General features: G+C 33.1%; 2 non-coding genes across 2 annotated transcripts; both read right to left on the reverse strand.

Moving 5' to 3' along the window:
• Window positions 1-9,682: 9,682 nt before the first annotated feature.
• Window positions 9,683-9,755, reverse strand: TRNAS-UGA (transfer RNA serine (anticodon UGA)). The gene has a single exon. It is a non-coding gene; the product is annotated as a tRNA-Ser (tRNA).
• A 3,327-nt stretch (window positions 9,756-13,082) lies between these two features.
• TRNAF-GAA (transfer RNA phenylalanine (anticodon GAA)) lies at window positions 13,083-13,155 on the reverse strand. Its single transcript has one exon. It is a non-coding gene; the product is annotated as a tRNA-Phe (tRNA).
• Between the last annotated feature and the right edge of the window lie 5,555 nt (window positions 13,156-18,710).

An 18,710-nucleotide genomic window follows, 5' to 3' on the forward strand; every position in this document is an offset into this window, starting at 1 on the left:
ATATACACACACATTTGACTGCATACATAAAAATGTTGCACAGCCCTGTTCATGTGAAACCATTGATTTTGTCAAAAGTTATGTATATTTGGGTGTTACTATTGACTGCTACATGAAATGGGATATACACATTGCTAATGTTTGTAAACGTCTACGAGCTATTGTGGGTAGGATTTATAAAATAAAATATTTCGTGCCTATAAGTACTTTAAAGTTAATCTACTTATCTCTGGCTGAATCCACTATACGTTATGGAATTACTTCTTGGGGACATTCTTGTAAAACTAATATAAGCTATATACAAACATTACAAAACTCCATTATAAAATTGTTAATCCATAAATATGACAATCAACACAGAAGTAACATTAAATTAATATACAAGTGTCTGAATATTTTACCTGTCAGAGGATTATTGTTTTATAATATTGTAAGTCAACATGTTATATTGTCTGATTCATTGTATAGGGAAAGAGTTTGCCATAAACATAACACAAGATTCACTCAAAACGAAGGACTGGTAGTTCCGAAATGTACTAATAAATATGGTGAAAGAACTTTAAACTATATAGTACCCAAAATTTTCAACCTATTACCAATGACAATTAAAAATAATAACATGTATACTGCTAATGTTAAATATAATCTAAGGAAATGGTTATTGGATAATAATGATTTATACTGATGCCCCTGAAATGGAATTCATATTGTTAGAAAATGGAAAAACAATTATTTTGTAATACCTCTATTTATGAAACTATTGCTGTACTTGTTGATAATACTAATTTGTTCATACATTTATTTTTACTTGCTTATTATATAAGGCTTTTATGCTGCTATTTAAACTTTTCTGCAATGTAACCAATTTATGTAATTATGTACCGTTCAAATTGTATCTTATGATTTTATAAATGTTGTCTCTATGTCCCTGCTGACAAACTACATAAGTAGTTTAGCGGGTTTAAATGTGAATAAAATAAAAAAAAAAAAAAAAAGGACAAGGATGAAAAAAATATCAAGAGAATAGTCTGGTAATACAAACATCTTAACTTTAAATTTAACTAAGGAATTTGTTGAGTTAATATGATTTAAATTGTAATTTTATGTGTGTGTTTGTGAATGTGTCTGTGTACCTATGTGATATTTATTATTGATGTTCGGGAAATCGAGACATAACATTATTCACAAACCATCAGAGAAATATTCTTTTATGGACCTCTTTTATTTGATAATTTCGCAAATGAAAACATACACCTTGGATAATACGCTTTTGCAATTATTGCATAGTCTATTTATAGTTATATTTGTGTTAAGTATTTGAGGGTTGTGAGTGCGCACCGATTAAGTTAGGAGTATTTTTTCCTTAATGACGGCGAAAAAATAAACAAAAATGTATTAAAATTCATTTTTAAGTGTTTTGATAAGTATGTTGCCTTCACCACCCTGTTGTCCCAACACCAGCTTCTCCAATGTCTCCTGTGATAGGGTTGAGATATCGCACACTTTGGGAATCACTATCGTAGAGTGCTGAAACATCTATTTCTCCGTTTAATTTTTTTAATCCAAGATGATCCGCTTAACTCTAATTTTATATAAGTTCAAAAATAATGACTGCATAAAATTGTTTAGATTGGCATGCTTAGACAAGACAGATCAAAGTCCTTGCTGTCTTTATTTGATATTATTTTGAGTTCCAGCTTTGTCGATATACACTGAGCGAACGCAAAATTAAGTGCAATAATTTTATCATCTGCCAAAGATTCACTAAAGTGTTTTTTTTTTACAAAATCGTAAATAGAGTTATATGATTTAGATCCGTTTAACTACGTGCGCTTTGACAGCCGAGGCTTGCAGATGTTAAAACCATGCAAATAGAGGGATTTTGAGGAAACCACTGAGTGAAAATACGTTCAGCTGCGCTGTTGACACTGAGATTGTGCGAAAATCAATATTTAATGAACGTAAACAATGACGAGATTTTAAAGAAAATGTTAATAAATAAAAAAACCCGGAGCGAAAACACCGATTACTTGGTCATGAGTTCTTATTAACTCTGAGGAATAAAAATAAAAATGAATTGTTCGTTTGTAGAACATAATAATGATTTTGTCGGTAGAATATTTGCACTGTTTATTGTACTGTGATACAAGTTACTATCCAGAAGGTAGCAGGCAAACCCTTTTTATACTATCGGCATAATCACGCTGTCTCATTCATACACGAATGTCTCTTTCATACCTTTAGACATATGTTCATCACACTACATAAGGGATGCCTTCCTGACCTTATTCATTACCTTGTTTTATTTATAATGAAACATCTATGAATATATCACAATAAGGTGAAAAAAAATGATATACCAGAGATGCCATGTTGTTGACAGTTCTGAGATTTGACAGCGGAAAAGAATCGAGCCACGAGCGACTTAACGAAATCGACGACAACATAAGGGACACATTGTTGTAAAATGTGTATATTAAAATACTAATTTCAGTTGTGATTCTACCTGTCTGTCTGTAACTCCGGATCAACGGATGTTTCAAAATTTCGTTAAAGAATCGCTAATATTGTCTTCAATAATTAAATATTAAAATTTGATATTTTACTTCATTAAGTTTTTCCAAAAATAAATATTCATCCTAGACTTACAAAAAAGTCAATAGATGTCGCTCAGTAAAATAAAAAAAATAGTACATATTTATCCAAGACATTGTCTAGATTGCATTTAGTTCGAGTTCAATCTTGCTATCATACATAATATGGTAGAGCGGCTCCCCGTTAAGGCGAAGCTTAATGCCAAATCACTATTTTGATTAATCTTTATAATGTAAAAGACCTATTTCAATACTATTCCTAAATGGAAGTTATATTTTTGTAAACCAGTCAAATCGCTGTATTTTATAATTTATGTTCTTGATATTTTTAATTTTGTTTCTCGCATATACTTATGTAATTTTATTTTTATTATTTCTTTCTTTTATTTCTTATGTTTCAAAACTGTCATTAAATTTGTACCGCCCACATGTAAAAGCCCTCTGGGCGTTAAATAAATAAATAAATAAAATAAATAAATAAATAACGAATTGGTGAAAATTATGAATACCAAAAAATATGCTTTAGATAAATTTAAGGTTTTTCCATCGCTTCGCTTGCAAATAAAAAAATAAACTACTCAATAAAAAATAAAAACGCAAACTACTAAAAAAAAATTTTTTTTCAATAGAAATGTATGAACGCGTAAAGGAAATAACTTAAAAATTATAATTATATTATAGCCAAGATTATCTGTGACAGTTTCACTTGATTAACTTTTTTGCTTTCTTATAAATTTATTTACAAAATAAATAAAAACCAGTTTTTTGCTTGTAATCAAACGTTTCTAGACTCCGTTTGTCAAGCGATTTTAATGCCTATTACCTACAATATAAGGTATACCAAGAATATACACATTTTGGCTTGTAGCTTCCTCTTAATTATTATTTTTTTAATATTAGCGCGTTCCCTCTAACATTCGTATTTACATATCTGACTGTCAAACCATTTTTGAACGCTTACTACGTGACCTCAACTGAACCCCGAAGCAGACGGTTTACGAAGCGTCTTTTGAGTCACACCTGTTAAAGGTTTCCGAAGTTAGTTGACTTAACATTTTAGAGCAAAACATGACCTTTTATCGGGTCCAGTTTTAAAGTCCTAGATGCGATCGTATCTTTTCTGATATTTCTATTTCATATTTTTGTTTAAATATCTGTAATATTGTCTTCAATGATGAAATGTCTTATTATTATATTATTATTTAGAGAATAATCAATTACGAGGGATGGAGGCTACATTTGACGACAATAAATTCGGAGAATCGTAATGTTTGCGCAAAGGACTCAATTAAATATTGCTTTTTATTGGTGTCGCGGTCAATTATTTATGATTCAGTCATACTTTCAGATAAACCACAAATAGAACACTTATTTACAGATTAGATACCGAGCTATTTAATTTGATTTATTTTTGGAATAACCTAATAACCTCAAATTGTATTATTTAATTATTTAAGACAACATTAGCGATTCTTAAACGAAAATTTGAAACAAGGTAAGTGTCCTAGGTTCAAGTCCTAGATGCTATCATATCTTTTTCCGATTTTTCTGCTTCAAATTTTTTAAGAGTAGCCAATATTGTGTTAAGTAATTGAATATTTAATTTAATTTTAATTAGGTCATGCCCACAATTTTTGTGAATAGTTATAAAATCTATGGGTAATTTAACTGTTACCTTTAAGAGGTATCTGATTTGGTTTCTCCAACCGCAATGGTACTGAGATGTGAGAGGGTTTTAACTGACTTTAACCAGGGTTCCTGACATTATTCGGGAACACTGGTTGACGTCAGTTAAAACCCTCTCATATCTCCGCAACAGTACTGAGACGGTTTTAACTGAGTTTAACCAGGGTTCCTGACATTATTCGGGAACACTGGTTGACGTCAGTTAAAACCCTCTCATATCTCCGCAACAGTACTGAGACGGTTTTAACTGAGTTTAACCAGGGTTCCTGACATTATTCGGGAACACTGGTTGACGTCAGTTAAAACCCTCTCATATCTCCGCAACAGTACTGAGACGGTTTTAACTGAGTTTAACCAGGGTTCCTGACATTATTCGGGAACACTGGTTGACGTCAGTTAAAACCCTCTCATATCTCCGCAACAGTACTGAGACGGTTTTAACTGAGTTTAACCAGGGTTCCTGACATTATTCGGGAACACTGGTTGACGTCAGTTAAAACCCTCTCATATCTCCGCAACAGTACTGAGACGGTTTTAACTGAGTTTAACCAGGGTTCCTGACATTATTCGGGAACACTGGTTGACGTCAGTTAAAACCCTCTCATATCTCCGCAACAGTACTGAGACGGTTTTAACTTAGTTTAACCAGGGTTCCTGACATTATTCGGGAACACTGGTTGACGTCAGTTAAAACCCTCTCATATCTCCGCAACAGTACTGAGACGGTTTTAACTGAGTTTAACCAGGGTTCCTGACATTATTCGGGAACACTGGTTGACGTCAGTTAAAACCCTCTCATATCTCCGCAACAGTACTGAGACGGTTTTAACTGAGTTTAACCAGGGTTCCTGACATTATTCGGAGTAAAAAACGTTAATGAAATTTTCGTGACATTTTTTGATGTTTTTTTTTTCAAAAATGAAAAAATTATGTCTTTAACGTCACCCAATCCCACACCCTGAACCTAACTGTCTAATACCTACTGTTTTTTTTTTTTAGTTGACAAGAAAAAGTCACCGCAATCCAAAATGTCATCTACGTTTATTAATCCAAATAACCTCAGGAATCACTTTTTAAAATAAGTACCTAAACATCTATCCTTTTCAGTTATTTTTAGATATGTAAGCACATGTTTTTCTTATATTGGTAAATAAAAATATAACCAAATATACTAATTTCGATTGTCTGTGGACGGTCCCTTGCCCTGGTCTCTAGAGGTTTGAAGTCGAATGCGAGGCGAGCTTCTTTTGTTAATTTATTTTGATTCCAAAATGAGGGAATTTCGTACGGTAGACGAGTTTGTAGGTTACGATCGAATAAAACACCAATGTTATATTAATTTACATTGTAATTTGCTTATAAAAGTTTAGATGAACTAGCAAAGGTAAGATGATGTTGGGCCTCTAAATACAGAATGTCATAATTAAAAGCAATATATTCATAACAATACAATTCTTCGAAAACATGATTTAAAATTTTTTTTAAGCCTATGCTTTTGTATCTTTTGTTTGTACAAAAGATACAAAGACAATTTTAGGTAGATCATCTTAATGTAAAATAAGACACGGACGTAAAATGTACGGTGAAAGGTTCTATAGACCAAAACGGACCGAAATTTAGCAAAAATGATAACTAAGATATCCTAAAATATCTTATCTGTGGGTGCGTTAGTTAGTGAGTGAAATCTGGCTCACAAATGTGCCTTGCATTTTCAAGTGATTAAGTGCCTACCTTTAATATAATATTTTGAAAATTAGATTTATTTTGTCAAAAAACAAATAATTCAGAAATCTCGTTATTTTTACGCTAGTTATGTATAAATACGTAAAATAATATAAAACGTATGTAAGTAATAAAGTAAGTAAGGTAATGCATATTTACAAGTAAATGCAATTTATTTAAAAATCCTTAAAATGAATTCTATTTTAACATTTTTAAAGGAGGAATTTTTATTTTATTTTACGAAATTCAGACACATTTTTGAAAATATTTTCAAATAATTTTGCAAATAGCTTAATTTTCCATATTACAAAATAAAATTACATTCGATGATAGATTCGTAATTAGTAGATTTTGAACATCAAAGTATATTTCATAGGTATAGGTACTTCTTGATTATTTCCAAGGCCAAGATCTACTTGCAGTATTTAATTAAAGCGTTTATAAGATTGCCAAGCGATCAAATTTTCAAACCAAAAACACATGATTTTGAATTAATTTGCATTGTATCGCCTTAAGTACTGAAACATGTGTGAAGCCAGCTAGTAACAAGTGCTATTTATAATAACTGTACAGTATGTAGGTACTGGACTCTTTATGATTGCATATTACTTATCTAACAACAAAAATAAACATCAATTTGCAGTTCAATTTTATTTATTTGTCGCAGTATTACTTCCAAGCCTCTCAACCTACTTATTATAAAACAAGGGCTTCAAAACACCTGACCAACTGACCAGTGGCCGTCAATACCACGAAGCATTTTGAGGTCACAGCGAAGAGAGTATTTTTTGCAAGAAGCGCACAGAAAAGAGAGGCACACATACCATTGAATACTATATCTGAATAACGGAACTGGCTTCTCGGTCTTCCGATTGTTATGTTACACCATATCCGAAACTAAATACACATGGCGAATTTTGCCGAGTCATTTTTCGAAGATCGGAAAAAATGTTGGTTTAAAATTACCAAGTGTACATTTTGCTAAAAGGGTAAACTTTTAACTGGATTTTGCGGACTCTTGTCCAGACAGTTGGAACTGTTATGTGGTATTCACATAAATAGATAACATCAAAAAATAAATCACTCACTAGATTAAACAAATTGATCCCAAAAATCCCTGTGTTGAATAGAGTGGGAAAGGGAATGAAATGGTGAACAAGAAGGCCAGGATGTAATTTATTTAATTACAAATGTGAACCTACAGAGTCAATACAGGTATTTGGTAAGGAGATTTTTGAAATTCTCTACCTTTCCGTCATATTATTTATGTTTACATGTGTGTATTTAGTTTTAAAGGTTTTACAATGGAGCCTACTCACTGCTGTAAGAAACTCGGCAGATATACGCAAAAACTTGGTTACAGTTGAAATCTATAGCACTAGAAAGAGTACTTATTCCAAGTCTTTAATTTGTAAAAGTGTACAACAACGTAACACGAGGTTAAGCTACCGTTTATTTAAGGCCGTTATTTACATGCAAGCATTTTTACGAATACCTTTCTACGAACCCTTCCTTAACCCGCCTTAAAAAATATTTTAACCCGTTATACCTAACTTTCAACCATATGAACAGAGAGCTCTAAAAAGGAAATGAAAATATAGCTATTTCTCGATTGTTGAATTGACTCTTTGACTTTTGAACAATTCGCTTAATGATCGTTTCGCTAAACACAAAGAAGTTACTAACACTTTTAACTATTGCAGGCAATTCTTTACAGAACTGATTTATTCAGTGTACGATGCGTTGAGAATTGGTTTCCTAGTGTGTACATGTACATGTATTAGGTATTGTTGCCCACGAGAAATGTTGGCTTTGTTAGAAATACTAAATACATATTTACGATTCGATAAGCTACGGAAGATGGCGGCTTGTCCCAAGACTTTCTTGCAGAACACATGTCGCAATCAGTCTTGTGGAATAAGGACGCAGAAATTACATGTTATTTGCGAAGTGTTTGTTTTAGATATTTCACACTTGTAAATGTGATTTGTCCTTATAATATGATTATTTTCACACATTATATCCATAATCACAATCAACACGTTTTCTTTTATTTGTTTTAATAAGACTGGACGTAAGATTAAGCCTTTAACATACGGTTATATAAACATTCGTCTTCCCTCTCTCTTCATAATTTGAAATGTTGGCCTGGAAAGTACTAAAAAATACAGTACTTTGAAGTTATATCATAAACTAGTGGACTTCGTAATGTTTTGCTGGTGTCTTTCTCGGGCGTCTCAGACTTTTCCACCATTCACTTCTGTAGACCAAACTGTTACTGTTAAAAAAACTACATTACATCGACTTTAAAATATCAAATGATCAAATCGAAATCCAAACCGCATACTATGGATACGTATACTCAATGATAAAATATGGAATAGTTTTTTGGGGAAACTCAGTAAACGCCAAAGATGTTTTTATCATCCAAAAGAGGTGCCTACGAAAAATTAGAAACTCTGATCACCGGGATTCATGTAGACCAATTTTTAAAAATCTTGAACTTCTGACAGTGACGGGCATATATATAATGGAGTTATGCCTGTTAGTACGATCATCTCCAGAAAAGTTCCCACAAAAAAACTCAACACATAAAGACGCTACAAGTTTCACAGAAAACTTATTAATCCCAAAAGCAAACAAAACTATTTTTCAAAAAGGACCACACTACATGGCCATTAAAGTATATAACAACCTTCCACTTAGCATAAAACAAATAACCGACACACTTAAATTTAAATCAACACGAAAAAAATTTCTTTTAAACAAATGTCACTACACCTTAAATGAATACCTTACATGAATTAAATACCTTTGTTTTTTTTTTTATTTTTTTTATTTACTGTTATTTATTTTTATTTATTTGTTAACATGTAATTGTTGGGTTATGTAATATAATGTGTATTTGTTGGGTTAGCTGGAAGAAATAGAATGTAACCTATAAGCTATACCCTTTGTACTCTTTTTGTGCAATAAATATTTTTTTGAATTTTGAATTTTGAATTTTGAATTTTTAATTCGACTCGGTACTCATTTCGATGCTGAGATAGATATTTCGTAAGTATTCCTATTTTCGGCTTTTTATACCATTCAAACCAATCTCTACACAGTCCTAGCACTAATTAGAACAAACTTGGAAATTTTCAGCGATATCGGTTCAGAGTTTTGCGAGAGCAAATATACGCAGGGTAAATTTTTTATATATTAATAATATAAAAAGATAACTCTTCCCTGTCCCGAAGTCTTCAAATTGGCTCAAGGCTCAAATATGTGTAATTAGAATAAGTAATAACTATTATACATTGCTGTAGACTGAGTTTTACGACTAAGCAAACATATTAATTTACAACTTCCTGTCATAGGTATAAAAGGGCAATCTAGCACAGCAAAGCATAACAAGAGGAATGTGGTTATTAAATGAAATATGTACCGGTCTTCCCAAATATTAAGAATTTTAAAGTAAGTAATCTTATACTGTAATACAACAATTAATTATTGTTTTTGCAGAGTAATAGAAAAAGCAATATGCATACTGCAATTTATTATTATTTTTTTGGTAAACTAATGTTTGAGACAAGATTTTTTATGCATAGCACAAAGGGTAACAATTATTTTTATAAGCAATAATTATTAGCCTGAAACACTCATCCACATTGAAAAATCTCCTGATAAAAGATACATGACGCCAACGGGACTTGAACCCGTGTCCTTTCGATTTCAGTTCGACAGCTCTGACCACTGAGCTATGGCGGCTTATCTCTTATCCGCGAATTAATTCAATATATACTAGTGTTTCATTCAACAATTACTGCTTATTCCATTTTTCACCTGAAAACAACCAACTTTATTTTATATGAGAAAGGCATTGTAAGTGCTAACTCTCTCACTAGATGGCGTCGAGACAAATTGTGAGACAATTGTCTACAAGTTGGTTGTTTTCAGGTGAAAAAATGTAATAAGCAGTAATTGTTTAATGAAACACTAGTATATATTGAATTAATTCGCGGATAAGAGATAAGCCGCCATAGCTCAGTGGTCAGAGCTGTCGACCGGAAATCGAAAGGACACGGGTTCAAGTCCCGTTGGCGTCATGTATCTTTTATCAGGAGATTTTTCAATGTGGATGAGTGTTTCAGGCTAATAATTATTGCTTATAAAAATAACTGCAATTTATTATTTATGAAACGATCACTTTAGTTTTTGGACTGAATTTTATTGAATAACAATATAAAGTTTCAACACAACCTGGGAATAAATAACACACTCAATTTGGAAGGCGGGTTTGATACCGCAGCCCCGGGAACACCAACACCTCTGTCACCCCGTGTGGTTCGGTACGTTTGATCATTTAGCAGGAGGGTTCATCGGGTGAGGTGTGTTCAGTATGCCCCTGCCCACCATCTGCGTGGCGTGCCAGATCGGGAGATGCCGGTTTGGTAGCTCCAACTGGTGTCTCGACAGTGTGGGAGGGATATATTCATGTGTCAGTCACTCCTGGACACATTGATCCCTAGATTCCTACCCAACCCTCATACCCTTTACCTTCCCAGAACTTCATCTCCTTTCTTTCCTTAAACTTACCTTCTTGGTTGGTACATCTACAAATAATTTGGCCTGTCTAAATCTTCACCTAGGAGCGGCAGAGTAACTTTCCCCAGCGTCTGATCTGAAATTACTTGGTGAAAGTCAATGTCATTACCGTGATTTTTTGCGCCGAAGATAATATTATACATACTATATCTATTAAAGATTTTTTAGATACTGTACAATAATATTATTTATATCAATCCGCTGGTAAAATTGACGATCGCGTGAAAAGAGATTAAGCATATAATAAATTGATTTTAAAATTATGTTTATATTTGTATACATTTTGATGATGTGCCTATTAAATTTACGGATATGGTAAGTTTGCTCTTAGTCAGAATGAGGAGTTATTTATTAGTGAGAGTAAACGCACAACGCGTCTCGTTTTTGAGAATTTTCCGTCTGTGGACTTTAATCCCACATGTTTAAAAAAAGGAGAGTTAATTAGTTGTCGAAAAGTCGTACGACCTAAAAGATTTTTGGAAAGTTTTTGAATTCATACATTTTTAAATGCATTTTAAAGTACCTAATCGTAAATTACGACCTTTTGACGGCCTTCGTGGTTGAGGGGTAAGGCTTTCGAATAGCAAGCCGAAGTTCACGGGTTCAAATCCCAATTATATTTTATTTGATAAATTTTTGTTTTTTCATAATTTTATAATTTAAAAAAAATATATAGTGTACTTGTGGAATATACTTTCGGTTTCGCCCTGATTTAAGACCAACATTCAGAACTGGAACGCTGCTTGAAATGGCTTTAGCTGTGTTTGGTGACCAGATTTGAATAGCCAGATACTCCCTCACATTCCTCTTCTCCTTCCCCTTCCCACTACCATCATCCTCACAACTTACCCCAATTGGGAAGCCATAGTCTCACTGGCTCCAGAAGTTTGGGAGCAGTTGGGACTCTCGTGCGTATTTGCCAAAAAAAATTATACTTAATGGTAAAACAGGTTTCTGGACACCTTTTTCTTCTTTAGCGCAAATTTTATACTAATACGACTTTATAGGGATTTTTTTTTAATTCAGTTATCAAGTTTGGCATTGAAGTGGAACATGAAATACATTGAAATGAAAATCATTGAAATACCTTGTAAACCTAATATTTGGAAAATTCATCATTTTTTACAAACTTCAAATTATAGCAGATTCTTCAGCTGCTAAACTTACAATAATCCCAAGGACGCCCAACAATTGAATTTGGGAGCCACCTCTGAGCTGGAGCCCCACAATACTAGATAAACCTACTTGATTCTGTGCAAAAGAGGGTGATCTGTCTGATGCTAATCCATTGTTAACAGACCGATTGCCATATCTTATGCACATACGCAATGTGAGCATGCTGAGTCTTTTCTACATGTATTTTAATAGAGCCTGCTCTAAGGAGCTAGCAGCATTGATCCCCTGTGCACATGCGTGTAACTCGACGGATACGTACGGAACATGTTGGCACGGAAGAACGGGCTGTTTCTTCGACTCGTTTTTGTGTAAGTCGCCCCGAATGTGGAACGAGCTACCGGCATCTGTTTTTCCTCCTTTATGTAATCCGAGCCGCTTCAAGGCCCGCATTAATAATACCTCCCTATAGCGAATACCTTAACCCGCCTCATAATGCTGGCCAACCGGGTGGCGACATAGTTCCCCTGCCTTACCCGAGTGAGTGATTGGAGGAGTTTCAGGAGAATGTGTCAGGCGCGAGTGGATAGAAAAAGAAGTCGAGGATGTCTCTGGAAGTAGTTATAAAATAAGAGTATGTATGAATGTGAATTATGCAAAGGAAGTACGCCTAGCTGGGTAAAACATAGATAATAAAAAGAGAATATAGCTAATGAGCTATCGAAAATTATACAAAAAGTGAAGATATGTAAAACTGATAAACTAAATATAAAACAATGTTAGTTACACATATTAACAGCAACATAACATAAAATAGAAAATAAAATAATAATAGAATAGAAATAAATAAAACTACATCGACTACTCAAGTTCCGGCATAAATTGCGCATATACATGAGTCCGTAAATATGTCAATAGTACCCTCAAACTTTTTGCCCAGATTATGCATCCTATTGGTTAGGGAGTGTGTCTGATATGATGGTTGCGTATGTGTTGAAGAATTTCACATTTTGTCTTTTGTTCCTCGTCGTTATATGGAATTTAATAGTGGCTAAGATGGCAGGGCTTTCTGATAAGTTGTTAATGACTACGTACTACAACATGGTGTGAAATAGTTATTCAGTGAGACATCGTAATTAGATGCAATTATTTCATGATTAATGTGTTGAATTGGAATTTTAGAGTGAACTTACACAAAGGGTAGCAAATAGGTGAATTATACTTCACTTGACTTCTAACTAATGAAATACAGAGTGTTCTCATACAATCTAATGGTTTAATGTGTGCATTGGATGACAATAGGTAAAATGGCGTTGTAGAGTAGTTAGGTAACTTGTTCAAAGTCTGCTAAAAACATAAAATATTCATAAAAATATATGCCGAAACCAGGGATCGAACCAGGGACCTTTAGATCTTCAGTCTAACGCTCTCCCAACTGAGCTATTTCGGCTAATAAGAACAGTCTCAAACGAAGCAGATAGTTGAGTCGGGTCATGTCAAAAATCAACAGAAGAAAATCCATCAAACGGCGAGTGAATGTGGATCAATCAACGGATTTTTGGCTGATTGTGGTTAAACGCGGATAAGTGGCGTTTATAAACAGGCCCCTCCAAGAGTTATAGCGCCAATGCGAGTAGAAATCCCAAAGCTTTGTCTGCAATGAAACCATTCAAGATATCAAAAAGTACGATGTCAACAGATTCTTATTCTAATTAAGACAAATTGGGTTGCCGTTCAGCCAATTTTATTCACTGTCATTTGCCATTAGCGGCATAATGAGACGGATGTAGGTTTAATGTTGTTATTATAATGAATCTAGTATTTAAAGAATTATCATTATAAAAAAACCCATACGACTGTTTTTGTCATATTAAATTAATTAAATTGTGTTCTTGATTTTGTAATGATTGCATTTGTCTGACGAGACATTTATTGGTCGGTGGCGTGCAGACCATTAAGGCTGAAAAACTGTGTATACCTTAAAAAAACGAACCTTATGAAGAAATTTCTTATGGAAAAAAGGGAGACTAATGTCATGAAAACTTATTATATAATTTATTACACTAAATGGATGATAGATGACAAATAAAAGTGCCTTTGATGTAGATTTGAAATGAAACCAACGTCGCCAATCACATAGTACATTTTGACTATTAGATCGAGACAGCAAATCGACATTGGGTAGTATTTATTTATTGCATCTCACCATACATAAAAATAAACCTCACTAGGACTACACATCTATTACTATATCTTTCTTACTCTTCCTGACATCGTATTCGCCATTCAAATTGATTTTGATTTTGTACTGACAGAACAATTTTCTGAATTTGAAATTTAAGCTACAAATGGTCAAACTTTTGTACCAAGAAACAAGATAGTAACAGTAATAAAAGATGATAATTTTCAAATATTCAATACATAATTCATAACTGAATTATAAAACTATATTCACACAGCCTGTCATTGAGGAATGTGCGCCACTGCTATCAGGATAGCATGGACCTAGCATAAAGATGAATTGTTGAGTTCATAAAATAATTAGTAATAATTGGTCAGTAATAAAAGGAATGCCATATATAAATAACGTACAATCCAAAATAATACACTACAAATCAACTGTCTTTGTTATGAGAAGTGAACAACTTAATTTATGCACGGACCACAACTTTTTAGAATCTTTTCAAGATGAAAAAGCAACATACGTAATACATAATATGTAACGTATATATAATATAACATATAAGCTATGTAAAATGTTATCCGTTTATGCAATGAACACGAATATTATACTTGGAGATAAGTAATCGTGTTTCTGTTGAATGAAAGCGTTTCGTGTATTAGAATGAACGATAATTTTACGTGGTGTTTTGATACCTCAAAAGGATTTAACCAAGGCTGTGTAATGCGACCGTCGTTGTTCAATCATTCAAAAATTGAATGCAAAATCTGAAAGTTATAGATCCAAGAGCGGAAATGAGTCATCTGAAAGTATGTTGCACATTTTACGCTGATGATGCAGCGTTTATTTGTACAGAAATGATCTGCAGTATTTCGTATCTAGGATGAACGAAGTGTGCATGCAGAATAATTGAACGATGAATGAAAGTTCAAAGTCACGGCAATTGAAAAAGAGGAAATGAAAATACTGTAAGATAGTTGGTGGTTGTGACCCATTGGATAAAGTTGATTGATTAATTTGCATGTGTAGGAAGAATGCGAATTGATTAAATATATATTCAGTCATTAGCGTTGCGCTCAGGGTACCAAGCACGACGCCAAACCAATCTATTGTAACGTAGTTACGTTTTTAAGAAATGTGGATGGAAGTTGTTTTTTTTTGAGAATGTCAACTGGGCCGACGAAGTAGTGAAAGCGGGAGAGGAGAGCGGTAGCAAAGATGGCGGAGGACGTGAATTTGGATTTGGTGCGGGCAGGCGCAATTTGTTTGATAATAAACCATGTGTCTGGAGGAAGACGTACAGTTGGTCGTTCTGGTCTTTACAAGCGAGGAAGATAATTAGAGACTGTGGGAAGAAACAGAATGGGAATATTCATGATAATTCATTAATGGAGTGGTCGCTAAAAAACCGCAGAAATAGTTGCCAAGTATACCACACCTGGATTTAATGATAAAGAAATGAGATCCTTAAGGAGTGTGTAAAACAATTATGACAAAATATGAATCAGTTAAATAGAATGATAGGCCGATGTGAACGAACGGAATGAGAGTGAGATAAAGATGTATGAATGAGTTGGACACGTAAAAGGAATGGATGAGAAAGGAGTTTCAAAAGAATATTACGCGACACTCAAATGGTTGGAAGAAATATAAAGGGGCCTCTCAGGAAGATATGATAAAGTGAAATTTTGACTAGTCTCTAAATAGTTTAAAATAAAACCGCTATCCTTATCTGTGTGTTTGTGCGCTTAATTCTTCTTTGGTTTTGATAGAGTTTTTACAACCCTCTAGAGAATTTCTTCCGGAAGGTTTATATACAGGGTGTCCGGAAACTCGTAGTACAAGCGGGAAACTGGTGAATCTACATCACATTTGGAGTCGATTTTGTAGTATATATTTTTTTTATTTGAGCTTTCGTTATCGAGTAAATCGAGTTTGAAGTTGATTTTTTTTTTTTTTTTTTTTTTTTTTTAATCAAATTCTTATAAATTATTACTGAAGATCAAAGTACCCAACTAATTAAAACTATTTGAAAGTAAAACAAATGAAGAAACTCGGATTTGAAGCATTATTTTGAAATCACCCTTCATTTAACCCGGTGTAATCATAAAATATTTCTGCTCTGCAGGGTTAAAACATCTGTTATTCAACCCTAAACACCAGAAAAAACTTTAACCCTAAAATAGCCGAAAAATATTTTTTTTTGGTTTTTTTTTTTTTTTTTGAAAATGCTCAAATCAAAAAACTTTATGTTTTTTTGGGTTCCCCATGTGGTGTAGATTCTCCAGTTTCCCGCTTGTACTACGAGTTTCCGGACACCGTGTATATAATACATGTAAATTATATTTATAAAAAGTAGAAAAAATCGGATATTTTATAATCAAGTCGTAAAAAATATTGTAAGGGGCTTACATTACGCTGGCTCAACCTTATAAGATACATAAAAAAATGTTCTACGGAATTGTATATCTTGAATAGGTCTACACAAAAGTCTGTCGTGGTATATGTCTATCTCCTAAGGATAACCCCCAGCAACGCTGCTAGTAATTTATAAACTAATGATTCCATGCTCATAAAAATGACAATGATTTAACACCAACTGGTTTTATTTTGACTATAAATCAAATTCTATTTCTGGAAAATGGTGCGTTGAAATAACAAGACAATGTTTTCACCCATTTTTGGCAAAACCTGTTTCCTTGATCCGGTTCTGTCGCAATTTCTCTACGCATAATCTAACAGCGTCAAAGCTAAGGTCATCGTGTCAATATCGCGTCACCTCAATGGAAATTTCTCATCTGTACCGACTAAGGCGTTGAATGAGTTAGCTAAACTAATCGCATTTTATCCATGAGGAAACATCTTTTAGATTTCCATGCATTTAATAATTATGTAAGCGATGGAAATATTTGGTAGAGATTTGTGGTTTAATCAAACACTTAATGATCATGTAATATTTTGTGGTCAGTAATTTCAACGTTAACACTAGAAAGACAGTAACCGTCATTTTGACGACTACTCGATGTAATGTGACGATATTTTGCTTTTTAAATAGAATGATGTATACCCATAAAGACCTCTACCGTCAATGTGACGGTTAGAGACATTAAAATCTGAGTTTTAATGTATTCGATAATAATAATATAAATTTTACAAAATGTGTACCTTATTAAATATTATTAATTATTATTACCGCGACCGTCACAGTGACGGCTGATAACATGTGAGTGTAATTTTTGGTATAATTACACTGATCACATGTGAGTGTAATTATACCAATAATTACATCACATGTGATCAGCCGTCACTATGACGGTCGCGGTCTTTATTGATATGGAGCAGTACCCGGTCGTTCTAGTGTTAATTATTTTGTGTTACAATGAATGATTAATTAAAGTAATACAAACGTATGTAAGTGTGACTCATTTTACTTGAATTTGTTTCAGTACCTTAAATTTTATTCAAAAAGTATTCCCGATATTTTGTAAGCACACAGCACATTATTACTATGGATTTCTTTAGTGCCTTGCTTACCTATTGAAGGAAGAGTGTCATTGGGATGTTGTTTGCGTTGGAACTCGATGTCTATGATTGAACAGAATACGAAACGGCTTGTTGATAATAAGTCGCCTTTCAAACACGTTGTGCCGTGTTCAATCTGTTCATTGTTCATTAATGAACATTTTCTAAGAATCCACATCCGGAATCCGTAAACAAAAGAGAACACGCTTTATGGCAAACAAAATTTGCGGAAAATAACAATATTTTACGTAAAGTGGGGAATGAATGTATTATACGTTTCTTTGTAAGTAACGAAGTTGTGGAATTCCGATTTTCGGATTCAATAAAAGATTAATTAGGATTAAAAAAGAAGGTCAATGATTTATGTTCTTCGGTTGTTGATATTTTAACTGTGGACATTGTTACATATTATTAGGAACCTTAAATATTCGCGTTATTTTTGGCGAAATAGCATTTTTTTCAATTTCTGTTGTGACTTCAATTTTGTGAAGCAACCGGCCAATAATGATTTAATATACAACTTGAACAGAATTTTCACAGAACTTGAATATCAAATTTGAAATTTGATGAACTGTTCAAATTTTCTGAACATGTTTCATATAATTTGAAAAATTCATCAAATTTCAACGTTCATTTGCGAGTTCTGTGAATATCGTATTCAAGTTCTGTTATTATATCAATACAGGCCAGTTACTGGACTGAACTTAAATAATAACAGAACTAGAAAAGAACTTTCACAGAACTTGAAAATTAACTTAGAAATTTGAAGAATTGTTCAGAAATATTTTGAATGTTTAATATTACTTTCTTTTGTTTAAATACAATAATTTTGTTAAATGATTACCTTTTTGGAACTAATACATTATTATATGCTAACGGACAGTTAAGAGTCATATATCGTCTGTTTACTAATTATGTTAATCGATTTAAATTCAAATTCAAAATGCATTTTATGATTAAATCTATCGTAAAAACGGGTCCGTTAAAAGGATTTCTTTCATGACTAATAATAGCTAACCTAGAAAAAATAATTAATTAAATATACGATGAGAAAACTTAATAAACTCAAAAGAGAAAGGAAACCAAAAATGTCTTCTGTTAATGTCGGGTTTGTGATAAGTGATAAGCATTCATGCGACATTTTGTTTTTTATCATTCATGTACAGGGTTTCCAATAAGAGGTGTTATTTTGATATTCAATCGTAAAAGATCAATGGTTTTGTTGCTTCAATACCATCCAATTCCGGCCATAAAAAATCATTAATCATCTCTCGATAGCGCAATCCATTCACCGTAACTGT

This window comes from Hesperophylax consimilis, chromosome 9 (genome assembly GCF_061612785.1).
Source record: "Hesperophylax consimilis isolate HC1 chromosome 9, BYU_Hcon_1.0, whole genome shotgun sequence".
In the NCBI taxonomy this organism is placed as follows: domain Eukaryota; kingdom Metazoa; phylum Arthropoda; class Insecta; order Trichoptera; family Limnephilidae; genus Hesperophylax; species Hesperophylax consimilis.